Raw genomic sequence first — 14240 nt, 5'->3', positions numbered from 1 at the left:
ACTTTTTTTTAAAAGTTATTAAAAAGAAAACCCCAACAGAAAAACCCCTCTGAGCAAGCACTTGGCGACAGTGGGGAAGAAAAACTCCCTTTTAAGAGGAAGAAACTTCCGGCAGAACCGGGCTCAGTGAGGGGACAGCCATCTGCCGCGACCGTTCCAAGGGCTTTCAAAAATATATAATCTATTTAAAGCCAATTTAAAGTCCCAATTTACTAGCCCCAGCAGGGGGGAGGTTATTACAGAGTGTTTTGATACAATTCATTCTTCACTGCCAAAATGTGTTCTTTGAAAACTAAGGCAACTAAAGCCATTACACCCTCTTCCCCAGATACAATTAATCTATTACAAAGATCAGTGGAAATGGCTTTAGCGATTCTGTCGCAATGTTCCTGGATTTCTGAGGGTAAATCTGTTCCCTGTAGTTCAGCCCTGATTGAATCCAAAAGACATTTTTGGAGAGAATCAGAAGGGTTGGACATTGATATCTTAGCAAGCTGTGAAATCACAGCCTGAATAAGATCTGTCAGCCATGCATTATCCTCTGAAGTCTGTGTAAGTTCTGGCGCTGTCTCTGTCTCCTTTAAGGCCAGTGCTTTTCTGCTATTTTCTGTGATGTTGAACATATCAGTGCTGGCTTCATGTTGAGCAGAGGATTTCTTTGGGGTTACATCCTTTTCCAAAGAGGTTCCTGCTTTATCTACAGCCTGAGTGTCATCACGATCTTTCTTGTCTACTGGAGTATTGGGCATGACAGTTATTTTTTCGGTTTTTCGTATTGAACTGAATTCCAGTTTTTTAAAGATGTTAAATTGAAAAACTTTGACATTATTGGTATTATGGATATTAGTGATATATGTGGCACCAGGGCAATTTTCTGCTGTGCTGTGAAAGTTGACTGTTGTTTTCTGTGAAATATCAGCTGGTATTTCCGTGTTACGGTCAACTGTGTTAGAGGTCTGTGCAAGTTCAGGAGCTGTCTGTGTCTCCATTGAGGCCACTGTTGTTGTGCTAGTGACAGCAGTGTCCTGGCAAAACCTCATTTCTGCACCTGCCGACAGTGAGCATAGGGCTATGACATTATCTACAAAATTACACAGCCTTCCTATGGTGCCATTTTCGGCGTAATCAGACCGCAACTGTTGCCACTGCTCATGTGTAACATTATTTAGCAATTCCTCTAGCAGTGGCCTAACATCATCTGCAGGAGTGGAATCACTCCTGACATTGTCTGGATTGCTCCTAGCTGTGCTGTTGTCCATTTTGCTTCAATAGCTATTTGTTTGCTGTTAATTTATTCTCTCCGTTTGTTAACGCTTGTGTTAGAAATTCAGAGTTGCAGAGGGCTATTTATAGACTTAAATCCTTTGAAGTGTATGACGTCACTGAAGCCTTTGCTCTAAGCCCCGCCCACTTCGAACCTTCCAGTTATTGGGAGGCTGTGATGAAATTAAGGGCGGAGACAAACACGCCACACACTTCGAGCGCATTCTTTTTTTTTCTCGAAGTGGGCGGGGCTTAGAGCAAAGGCTTCAGTGACGTCATACACTTCAAAGGATTTAAGTCTATAAATAGCCCTCTGCAGGAACGGATTTTCAAACGCTAGTTTTAACAAACGGAGAAAACAAATTATCTGCAAATAGATATTAAAACGCAATGGCCAATAAAGCATCAACTGTCACCAGCCCAACACAGGAGACACCACCTGAACTGGAATCTAGATTCAATAATCAAAAATGCAAAGTTGATGGCCAGTTGATGGCCAATAAAGCATCAACTGTCACCCACACACCGTCACCAACACAGGACCCAGCTCCTGAACCTGAATCTAGGCCAAACAATCAAAATTGCAAAAACCTGTTTGCATGCTTGTGTGTGTGCTGTATGGGGAGCCCAGATGACTCAGACACAGAAGATTCAAACCAGGGGCAACCTGCTATTTCACAGCAAAGTACGGTTGTGAACATAGTAAACAATTCCTTTGGTGGCACTAATACCATTAATGTCAGGAATGAAAATACTGCCCGGAATATTCAAGTTGATATCTTTAACAATCTGCAGCTAGGGCTCCCTCCGGGTTTAATGTAGTTTGCTTGAATCCTAGAAAACTAACTGGATTTTAAATTGGTTATTTTTACAATTAGAATGGCTCTTTTTAAATTGATCGAGTCACTTATGAGAACCCATTGACCAGTCGAGGCAGATGGCTGTCCCCTCACAGAGCCCGGTTCTGTCGGAGGTTTCTCCCTGTTAAAATGGAGTTTTTCCTTCCCACTGTCGCCTATTGCTTGCTCAGAGGGGTTTGTCTGTTTGGGTTTTCTTTTCTTTTTTTCCTTTCTTTTTATTTATTTTTACGATTTTTTTTTTACTTTTTTTTTTACTTTATATGGGTTTTCTTTTTTTAAATAACTTTTAAATTAACATCAATAAAAGTTTTCAAATTTTACTCTGTGATTTCTGTTTGTTTTCAGTTTGTGTAGGTTGTGTTATTTGTTATTCAGTTCAAACTGTGGGTAGAAAATGCAGAGAAAATGCTGTGCTGTCATGTGACCTGTTCTGTTGCGCTCTCCTCTCTGATGAGGTCTAGCAGCTCATCATTTCGGTCTCTTTTCCTCTTTCTCCCTGTTGTGGGCGGCTGACTTTTGGGAAACTCTTGGTTACCCATTGCTGCGCTTGGACCTGGAGTGTCCTCAGGGAGAGAGGAAATTAGGACAGGAGACAAATTATACAACACAACAACTCTTTGGAGAATACTGTCTGTACCAACCCGTTCTCATGCTAGCCGGCTAGCGACCCTTCGCTAAAAAACACCCTTTCAGTGAGGCTCCTTTCACCCCCGATCGCTCGCAAACAGTGTTTGTCTTAGCTGGACTTATTTTTCGTTTATATGGGCCGATGATGCTGGTCGATGTGGAAAAAATAACTGAGCTTTTTGGTGGTGGCTAACGCGGAGCTACAACACAGGGCAGCTAGCCACCGGCGAGGCGGCCGCCGATCGACCGGTGGTGGCTAACGCAGAGCTCAATCCCGGATCAGGGAAACCGAAGGCAGGAGAAGCAGGCGGCTGCCGGTCGGAGCGTGAGGTGAACTGAATTTCAGGTAAGAAGTTATGAACTGCACTCTATTTGGGTCAGATATAAACCGAGTTTAGGTGTAGTTTATTTTCGTTGTGCTGACAGTTACAATGACTCATACTGCGTGCTAGCTAGCACGACAGAGTTTCAACGCTACCCGATCCTTACCGGAAACCCGATCGGTACTTCCTCTCTTTGCCAACATTTTTTTTTCCAAAATATTAAACTTTATTAACCCTTTACAGCCGATCGGAGCGGGCACGCTCTGTTTTGCGTAACTATTTTTAAATCCCGGTAGCTCTGCAACCAAGTAAGCTAGCGCAATACTTTTTTTTGCATATGAAACTGGAGGAGTTGTACTTACATCTTATGCCATCAGCTTGTCCTAGGTCACAGTTTCCTTCCACATATAGCTTTGCAAAAACTGCATAAAAATCACTTGCAGCAACAAAAACATGATATTCCAGAAACAGGCTTCGCCGATCCATCAGCTGTTTGTAACACTTCCTACGTCCATCAGCGCGAACTATCACATGACCGCATGACCTGCCCGAAACCGGAAGTGACGTAATTTTGCGGAAATGTAGTTTTTTACGATCGGGGCCTTATGAGCTTGTGTTTTACTTGTTATGTGTTTTAAAAAGTTATGTTTGACTTTATGACTTTCTGTGTCGTTTCTGGGATGCTTAAGACTCATATTGCACTGCTGGAAATAGTTTATTTTGATGCATATGCTGTTATTTTGCAAATTTGCACTATAATATTTATTTTCGTTTTTCCTGCAGTATATAAAAATTGGTGTATTTCAAAAATAAAACTATGAAGACACTCAAAATAAATTTCCTGTGGTGGGAAACTAGTTTGTGTAACTTTTTTGTATTTACAGTTTTGAGGGATAAGCCTCTTAAATTTCTCTAACTAGAAATATATGTTAAAAAAACAAAAACGATTTTCAATTTTTTTGTAGTTTATTGCACTTTTTTGCAATTTATGTAATTACTATGCACCTAATGCAGACATATTATTAAAGTTTGGGCTACTTATTATGTGTTTATGTGTACTGTACATTTTTTCAACCCATTTTAATGAATGTTTAATATTTAAAATTTTTCAGAATTACAAGCTTCACCTCCTGCTAAAAGGTCTACACCAGCAGCTGGACCATCCTCTGCTGACAGTGTCGATGCTGGACCAGTCCCAGACCCAGAGGCTCTAAACGAGGAATTTATTCTTCATTTAGAGCCTGTACCAACATCTTCCCTCTGTCAGCCTCCTGCATCCTCCTCTTCATCTCTGCTTCCTCCTGCATCCTCCTCTCCATCTCTGCTTCCTCCTCTTCGTCTGTGCTTCCTCCTGCATCTTCCTCTCTGTCTGTGCTTCCTCCTGCATCCTCCTCTCCATCTCTGCTTCCTCCTCTTCGTCTGTGCTTCCTCTTGCATCCTCCTCTCCGTCTCTGCTTCCTCTTGCATCCTCCTCTCCATCTCTGCTTCCTCCTGCATCCTCCTCTCCATCTCTGCTTCCTCCTCTTCGTCTGTGCTTCCTCCTGCATCCTCCTCTCCGTCTCTGCTTCCTCCTGCATCTTCCTCTCTGTCTCTGCTTCCTCCTGCATCCTCCTCTTCATCTCTGCTTCCTCCTGCATCTTTCTCTCTGTCTCTGATTCCTCCTGCATCCTCCTCTTCGTCTCTGCTTCCTCTTGCATCCTCCTCTTCATCTCTGCTTCCTCCTGCATCCTCCTCTCCATCTTTGCTTCCTCCTCTTCGTCTGTGCTTCCTCCTGCATCCTCCTCTCCGTCTCTGCTTCCTCCTGCATATTCCTCTCTGTCTCTGCTTCCTCCTGCATCCTCCTCTTCATCTCTGCTTCCTCCTGCATCCTCCTCTTCATCTCTGCTTCCTCCTGCATATTCCTCTCTGTCTCTGTTTCCTCCTGCATCCTCCTCTTCATCTCTGCTTCCTCCTGCATCCTCCTCTTCATCTCCACATCCTGCATCTCCCTCAATTTCTACTGTGTACACCTCGGATGTCCCAAACAAAAAAAGGACAAGGAAAGGTTAGACGTTATGGTATTGTAAATGTACGAAACACATGACATGTTCGTTAAGTTTGTTAAGATCTCTTTTTCTTAATTTTTGCATTTTTTTCCAGTTTTACAGAACTCATGTAAATATTTCATTTGTTATTTTTCAGAATGCCGAAAACACCGTACACAGAAGATTTTCAAATATGAAGAGATAGTAGACAGGAGAGTTGTAAATGTAAGTAATTTAGCCTGCTGTTGTGCAGATTTGTTTGCGTCTTTGGACTTCCCGGATTTGAACTGTGCCTGACTGAATATCCATAAGCTTTTGTATTTGATGAATCTACACTAATTCAGCCACTGAGTCAGGATTTCACTCCAAATAGGACATTAAATAAGAACAGACCACCTGATACGACCTAGTCGTGCTGCCTTCCTGATGTTTACGTTCTTTAAAGTCCTCCTGACATCATGCTCAGAAGGAGTGATTGATGTGGAGGTGCTCCTTCCCATTCAGTAACATCTGCTTCAGTTAGTTTTGCTTGTGAGCCACAATGTAAGCAGTGTTGCTTTGCTAACATGCACTCGATGCTGGCAGTACACGCATTGTAGTGGTTCTTATGTTTTTATTGAGCCATTCAATAGTACACAAATGTTTATAAGCTCCTTTTTGTATGCAACTTGCATGTCTTTCTTAATTAATTGTTTGTTTATATCATGTTTTTCAGGAAAAAGAAGAAGTTAAAGTCAAGTGGAAGCCTTGCTCAACATGGTATGTAGTAACAACTTTGTTGGACAGGAACAGACATTCATATTGTTGATAAATAGTTATCACCTCAATTTGAATTCATGTATTTGGACTAAAGTAAATTGAGAGCTTTTAGCTATCGAGCTCCTCTTCTGTGAGGAGCTTGATAGCTGTCCACCTCCAAAGTCCATTATGAGATTTGGAGGTGGACATGGTCAACACTTTTAAGAGTAGGCATAAGACTTTACTTCTTTATAGAGCTTATAGTTAGGGCTGGTTCAGCTCAGCCCTTAGTTATGCTGTAATGGGACCAGACTGCTGGGGGTTAGTGTCCCCCCCCCCCCCCCCCCCTCTCTCTGTCTGTCTCTTTCAGGGTTATGCAGGCTCAGTATTGGTTGAAGATGCAGTCGCGTCTCGTTTTACTGAAAACTCTCCCCCTCTCCCTCACCATCTGTAAACATACATGTCTCAGTAATGCAGTTCATGCATGTTACTAACTAAACTTCTTCCCTGGAGTTTCTGTGCTCTCTCATCCAGCAGGTTCCGATGGATCGTGGCTGCTGCTGTGGTCCTGCTTGACATCTACTACATATATTATTACTGTCTGACTTGATTTGATTCATTTATATTACAATGAAGGTGTATAAAGCATGACATGAATATAGAAGATATTTCATCCTAAAAAATTGTCATATGTCACAACCTAAATTGTCCTATTTTGTGTGTGGTTGTTCTTTGTTATGTTTTTCTCCTGACAGTGGCAAAGTGTGGGATGACACATGGGAACCTGCGCAGTTTTACACACAGTAAACCAGGCACCACAGGTCGCAGAGATCGCACAGTTCACAGCTTGTAGTTCAGCATAAAAGTTCAAAATAAAATATTTACTATACATTTCAACCAGTGTCAGTCTCTGTTTCACTCTCTAATTGTGGCTTAAGTACCTAACACATTCATGAATCTGATCCATCAATAATATCTTCCCTGCACTCGACATCTCATAGTTTTACATATCAGCCAACATTATTGTCTACATCCTCATAAATATAGAAGTGACTTGCTTATTATAACATATTACAAGGTAAAGTAATACTGCACTGCACGTAAGGTAAGTAACACCTACTGTGTATGGGAGCCTAAAGCAAAGTTAACTGCACCAGTACCAGCTTCAGAACATATTGTATATTATATGTTTCTACCTTTTTGTAATATGTCATGTTTAGATGCAGTGACAATTGCACATTTGGAGTTGTGGTCATATGTGGTTTTTATATACAGGGTATTAGAAAAAAATTGACATTTTTTGCTATTTTTCTTGTTTGTTTGCACATTATCATTGTGTACATATTACATATGTAACATTATTGTTAATATTATTATTAGATATCAAAGATACAATTTGATTAAGGGTTTTCCTGTCATAATTTCAATAAAAATGCAATTACACACGTAAACAATAGGATCAAAATAAACTTTTAAAAAGTCTGTTGATCAAATGCTGATTTTCAAAACATTCTAGAGGAAAACAGAGATGAAATAATCTGAACAGTAACAGTGATCGTGGATGATGATGGAGGCTTCAATGGATTATTCTGTTTCAATCAATAGGTTCGTATCTATGACAATAATTTGATAAGTTTAACAGGTTGGTTTAGGCCTGGCAATACAGCAAATATTCACAAACTTTTGTTTTTGAAGAATGTTTATCTTTTTTGGGATGAAGCTATCTGGCAAAATGATACAACCCCTTTAACCTCATCTTTATGTCTATGATACTGGATTTTGGTTTGATGCATATGCAGGTTACAGCTGGGGAATGGCAGTATGTTGTGGATTGATTTGGCATGTTCAACCACTGTTACACCAAACTCTCTCACTTATAACATGATAAAGGCCTCTTACTCAGTGTCATGGATTTTCTATACTTTTGGGGACACAGGGCCAAAGTCTGAGGCAATAAGTCAGATCAAAGAAGGCAATGATTGTAAAATGGGACTTTACTTATGTCATCATATATATCCAGGAATATGTGCCTGAGGATAGTTGTCATGAAATCAATATTAAATCAAAGTATTCCTTAATTACCACAGCTGACACGAGTTCTCCATAGCTGCCTGCTGTCTCAGGATCTGTCTCCAAAAAGGACCAGGGAGCGCTAACATGTTATGTTCAAAACTGATGAAGAAAATGCACATTAAACATAGTATAAACTTACTGAGTGAAGTAATGTCAAGAGGATTCCTTTAGCTCCTATTGGGTTGGTTCCTTGATCAATGCAATACAGAATCATTAATTTGGTTTTATGTAATGTTCTTAAAACATGTCAAAATGAGGCTCACTAGTCTGTGTGGCCTCCACATGCCTGTATGACCTCCCTACAACACCTGGACATGCTCCTGATGAAGTGGCAGATGCTCTCCTGATGGATCTCCTCCCAGACTCCAGGACTAAAGCATCTGCCCACTCCTGGACATTTTGTGGTGCAGTTGGTGGATGGAGCGAGACATGATGTCCCAGATGTCCTCAATTGGATTCAGGTCTGGGGAATGGGCGGGCCAGTCCACAGCATCATTGCCTTCATCTTGCAGGAACTGCTGACACACTCCAGCCACATGAGGTCTAGGATTGTCTTGCATTAGGAGGAACCCGGGGCCAACCGCACCAGCATATGGTCTCACAAGGGGTCTGAGGATCTCATCTCAGTACCTAATGGCAGTCAGGCTACCTCTGCCGAACACATGGAGGGCTGTGCAGCTCCCCAAAGAAATGCCACCCCACACCAAAACTGACCCACTGCCAAACTCATGCTGGAGGATGTTGCAGGCAGCAGAAGGTTCTCCACGGCGTCCCCAGACTCTGTCACAAGTGCTCAGTGTGAACCTGCTTTCATCTGTGAGGAGCACAGGGCGCCAGTGGCAAAGTTGCCAATCTTTGTGTTGTCTGGCAAATGCCAAACATCCGGCACGGTGTTGGGCTGTAAGCACAACCCCACCTGTGGACGTCGGGCCCTCATACCACCCTCATGGAGTCGGTTTCTGACCGTTTGAGCAGACGTGCACATTTGTAGCCTGCTGGAGGTCATTTTGCACAGCTCTGGCCTTTCTTTCCTACCCCACAGTACCTTCCCTTACCATTTGTTTCCTACTCTTTTACTTCTTCTTTGATGACGGTTGTCTTTCTAGATAAGCAATTTCATTTGCTCTGGGGCGAGTCACTGGCTCGGGTGCATTCTGGGACTGTCACTTCACCGGTGTGCTGGCATGCTTCTTAACAAACACACCACTACAGCAAACATCTCAATTGTACTTGTTGATTTCTTCGACAAAACACTGAACAAAAAATGTACTTGTGAGTGTGCTGCCTGGTGCTTTTAAATTTTGTGATCATTTGAGCAGCCCAGAAAGCATCCCATAAATTAAATTATGTTATCGTATCTGAACATGTACACTAGTCATTAAATTAGATGGGAAATAATGATTCAGGGTAAACAACTGCACCAAGGAAATTCCATTTTTCTTCTCAAAATGTAAAATGTCTGTTGAAAAATCACATTAAACAGAGATGTGATTAACTTTTTATTTTACCAAACATACCATCAATGATGACACAATCAGTCTTCAGCAGAAGTGCTCAAATCACTCTCAGTGGCATCGTCTGGAATGTCCTCCTCCGAGTCCATTTCCAGGAGTGGTTGGTGGCTGAGGATTCTCTTGTACACGTCCTTTACTTTGAGCATTTCAGCTTTCAGTTCACTTTGTTTTCTAAAACCAGGCTACAGAGTCCCTTCTGTGCATCCTCCGACATGCCAACAAAGGAGGCTGTAAAAAGAACAAAACAAATAAATATGAGAAAAGTTAAAAAACAAACAAACAAACAAAAAAAAAACCTCACCTCATAAACACAAGGAATTAGGATGCTGTAATTAAACATTTTTTTAAAAGGGAGAAGGCAGTGTTAGCTAGCAATCTAGATATAGGTAAAAGATCCAGTAAGACTTTAGCATCTGCTCTTATTTTCAATCGATTCATCAAAAAATTAATAAATAAATAAAGTGCTTACAGTCTGAGGAGATTGTTCCCAACACCACAGATGGCATTCGCAACACTGTCCAGTGATGCCGCATCTCCCTGCAAAGGATCATCTCCTCCTCTCTCAGGCGCCTCACAGCCATCACCTTCTCAAAGACTTTTCTCTTTGTCCGGAGGTCAGCAGCAGCTACAGTTTAACAACATCAGATGGGAAAACATAGTAGCATATTATGATTCAAGAACAAAACATTCAACTACTGCTCAGATACTGGGAGTTTGTTTAAAAAGGATATTTATATATCAAGAGCTTACGTTCACTTGTGCTCTGCCAGGGCCAAATATCGGTCTGCATGAGGGCATCACTGGATACGTGTATGTGTATATGGTTATGGCATTAACGTCATTTTAACAAGATTAACGCTAACAGCACTAATATATATATATATATGTGTATCTTACATGATTTGTGTGTCTCTGGATGTATTTCACAAACTCAGCAACTTCCTCATCTTTTTCAATGAAGACACCTTCAAAGTCCCCCTGCTCTGAAGTGCTGAACGAACACAGTGACAGTTGTTTGAAAAGAAACATTAAAATACATTTTTCTACAAATCCATATTTGACTTATGTACACAATGCATAACGTACCTTGCATTTGACTGAAAGCGATAAAGCTTGCGGTTTCCATCAACTGAGACGGCAAGCATGTCTGGAGTGCAGGCAGGGCAGCTAAAGCATGGCTCCTTGCACATCCTGTCCACCTCAAACTTTACAGCACTCCACTCCACTCCAATAAATATACAATAACAGCACCCACTCATACTCATACAAAGCAAGAAATGCATAAGACTTAAAAACCGTACCTATTGGCTTGTGAAACTCTGATGAAGGCTGCAAAAACCCTCCTGTTACTGCCTCTCTGTTGTGCAGGACAAAGCGTGTGTGAACTGCAATATCACAGTCAGCACAAAGGAATGGAAGAGGCAGGCAGTCCAGACACCTCACAACTACTTGTTTGCCACACTGACACACACGGTGTGACTGTGGATCCAGAGTAGCTAACATATTGTCTATAAGACAAGGCCTGGCCTCTTTCCACTTTTGCAAGGACACCATATTTCTGATCGCCCAGTGAGTAGCAGCTGACTCAGACGACGTCTCACAAGTCATGGCTGCATCCTCTTCTCCATCCTCCAACAACTGAAGGAGCTCCTGATGAAGCACCATACACTAACAGAAAAAAAAGAAAGAAAGGAAGAAACTCTTCCACAAAGTGAAAAACACTCTAGGCAGTATGTTTCTTAGGACTGCACAAAAGCCCTGCATAACTCAACTATAACAACAAATATAAAAGTAAACAGAAATCACAATAAATACAAGAAGGTAAAGTACCTTTTGTTGGGTTGACACTGGCAACATAACTAGGTTCTTCACGTGGACATTGATGCTGCTCTCTGGACACTGGAGGGGGAAAAAAATTGAAGAATATTTACTTACTGAAATTCTTTGGTGAAAACAAGTTGTGAGATAAAATCAATGGTTGTGTGAACACTGAGCACGTGGCATGCAACTAGTACTTCGAGTGGTTGATGATCTTTGAGGAATAAAAGCTCCCTGTCTGTCACGTTTTTTCCAGCGCACTGGTCTTGGCTGAGGTTCACTCTGTGCATCATTCTACGCAATTAACAAGGAAAAAAGGGAACGCCTAAAATACAGTCTATGATTAAAGCAAAGATTATCAAACAGCTTAAGTTAACCAACTTAATGTGACATAAACTTTAAAAAAAAAATTAAAATAATATAACGTTTACTCCGTACAAAATATTAGACAAGCGTGTTCCCTCTTTAACAACTGATTCCACTAAAAATGTTACCTGCATATCTTGAAGGAGTTCGTCAGCAGCCTGAAGCTCAAACTAACAGGAGTGGTGAATGAATCTATAAATGTTTTACGTGTGAAATGAAAATAATAAACCTAACAAAGGATTATGTACGTTAGATCTGCACACTTTCAGATCGTGAATCAGTTTGGAAAACACTGTGTGGTGGCCAAAACATGAAGCGATTTTAATTCAATTCAATTCAATTTGATTTATATAGCGCCAAATCACAACAAAAGTCGCCTCAAGGCGCTTCATAGATACAGAGAAAAACCCAACAATCATATGACCCCCTATGAGCAAGCGACAGTGGGAAGGAAAAACTCCCTTTTAACAGGAAGAAACCTCCGGCAGAACCAGGCTCAGGGAGGGGCGGCCATCTGCTGCGACCGGTTGGGGTGAGAGAAGGAAGACAGGATAAAGACATGCTGTGGAAGAGAGACAGAGGTTAATAACAGATATGATTCAATGCAGAGAGGTCTGTTAATACATAGTGAGTGAGAAAGGTGACTGGAAAGGAAAAACTCAATGCATCATGGGAATCCCCCGGCAGCCTACGTCTATTGCAGCATAACTAAGGGAGGATTCAGGGTCACCTGGTCCAGCCCTAACTATATGCTTTAGCAAAAAGGAAAGTTTTAAGCCTAATCTTAAAAGTAGAGATAGTGTCTGTCTCCCGAATCCAAACTGGAAGCTGGTTCCACAGAAGTGGGGCCTGAAAACTGAAGGCTCTCCCTCCCATTCTACTTTTAAATACTCCAGGAACAACAAGTAGGCCTGCAGAGCGAGAGCAAAGTGCTCTAATAGGGTGATATGGTACTACAAGGTCATTAAGATAAGATGGGGCCTGATTATTTAAGACCTTGTATGTGAGGAGCAGGATTTTGAATTCAATTCTGGACTTAACAGGAAGCCAATGAAGGGAAGCCAAAACAGGAGAAATCTGCTCTCTCTTTCTAGCCCCTGTCAGGACTCTTGCTGCAGCATTTTGGATTAGCTGGAGGCTTTTCAGTGAGTTTTTTGGACATCCTGATAATAATGAATTACAGTAGTCCAGCCTGGAAGTAATAAATGCATGAACTAGTTTTTCAGCATCACTCTGAGACAGGATATTTCTAATTTTAGAGATGTTGCGCAAATGGAAGAAAGCAGTCTTACATATTTGTTTAATATGTGCGTTGAAGGACATGTCCTGGTCAAAAATGACTCCAAGCTTTTACTGTTGAATTATCAGTGATACTTTCATGTGTTTTTGTTGAGAAATGTTAACGATGTCATTAAAAGAAAGCATTAAATTAGGAAGAAAAACCCGTTCGCGGAGAGGGTCCCCGGTTCTCCAGTTAGATTGTGCTTCACGGTGTCATGTTTCGCCGTGACGGGGTTATTATTATTATTTTTTTTTTTTGCCTGTCCCATTTGGTTCTTTAGCCATCAGAATTGTTGTCTGAAGACCAACAAGGATACCCAATGGATTTACTTTGCCAAATGGATCATCGTGGCATTGCCGTATTGGTCCATTTGGTCGATCTTTGTTTTTATTATTTATTATATTTTATTTTCAGATGTTACAGACGGGACAGACATGAGTGAGGGATAGGAAAGGGAGAAAGAAAGAGGAAGGAAAGGAAAAACAGAAGGGGAGAGGGACAGTGAGAAAGGGGGGGAGAAAAAAAAAAATCTCCTGGATCACCTGTTGAGAGAAAAATAGAAAACAAGCAAAAAAAACCAAAGCAACATACTAAACACAACACCATCGCATTAATCTAGCTAAGTGTAAACAGCAGTAAATACTAAATATTCAATGTTGTTGTGCAGCACGCAGGACAGATGTGCTTCGAAGTAGCGGCCAAGAAAGGTGTAATTTGGGTCTACGAGCAGTGAACACCCGTGTGCATACCTGTGTGGATCAGCGCGCTTGTATTCCAAAGGTTTCTCCATGTAACGATCTGCTAGGGAGTGTGGGGGGGCCACAGCCCCGTCCTCCAGGGTGTGAAGCGGGTATGGAGGAGATCAAAACTCCAGACATCCAGAGGCCCCCAGAACACAAGAGACCATGGAAGACCAACAGAGGGGCAGCCGCGCCAAATGACTCCAAGCTTTTATTGTTGAATTATCAGTGATACTTTCATGTGTTTTTGTTGAGAAATGTTAACGATGTCATTAAAAGAAAGCATTAAATTAGGAAGAAAAACCCGTTCGCGGAGAGGGTCCCCGGTTCTCCAGTTAGATTGTGCTTCACGGTGTCATGTTTCGCCGTGACGGGGTTATTATTGGAGTAAAAGGATGGCTGGAGCCTCTGCTCGAAGCGTCTCCGATCGCCGCGAGCGGGTTCATATTGGAATGAATTGACAACCCACAGCGTCACATAAAAATGTGGAAGGGTACCTTAGGTGTCAGCATGAGAAGTTAAGGGACGTGACAAATCGTCATTATTTTACGCGTCCGGAGTGAGAACGAGCTGTCTCAGCATAAGCTGCTGTAAAGAAGAGAGACGCTTTAC

The 14240-nt window shown here is 41.7% G+C and overlaps 1 long non-coding RNA gene across 1 annotated transcript; it reads right to left on the bottom strand.

The window, feature by feature from the left end:
* Nucleotides 1–10814: 10814 nt before the first annotated feature.
* On the bottom strand, nt 10815–11646 carry LOC146565469 (uncharacterized). The gene is made up of 3 exons (XR_014894009.1): nt 11438–11646; nt 11253–11321; nt 10815–11090 (listed from the first exon to the last, which is right to left on the bottom strand). It is a non-coding gene; the product is annotated as an uncharacterized LOC146565469 (long non-coding RNA).
* Nucleotides 11647–14240: the final 2594 nt, after the last annotated feature.

Source organism: Mchenga conophoros, linkage group LG10 (assembly GCF_057382185.1).
Source record: "Mchenga conophoros isolate Kocher_MC1m ecotype Shallow Benthic linkage group LG10, M_conophoros_male_GT1.1, whole genome shotgun sequence".
In the NCBI taxonomy this organism is placed as follows: Eukaryota; Metazoa; Chordata; class Actinopteri; order Cichliformes; family Cichlidae; genus Mchenga; species Mchenga conophoros.
Note: the sequence above shows the minus strand (reverse complement) of the source record. Positions and strands in the feature narration are given on the sequence as shown.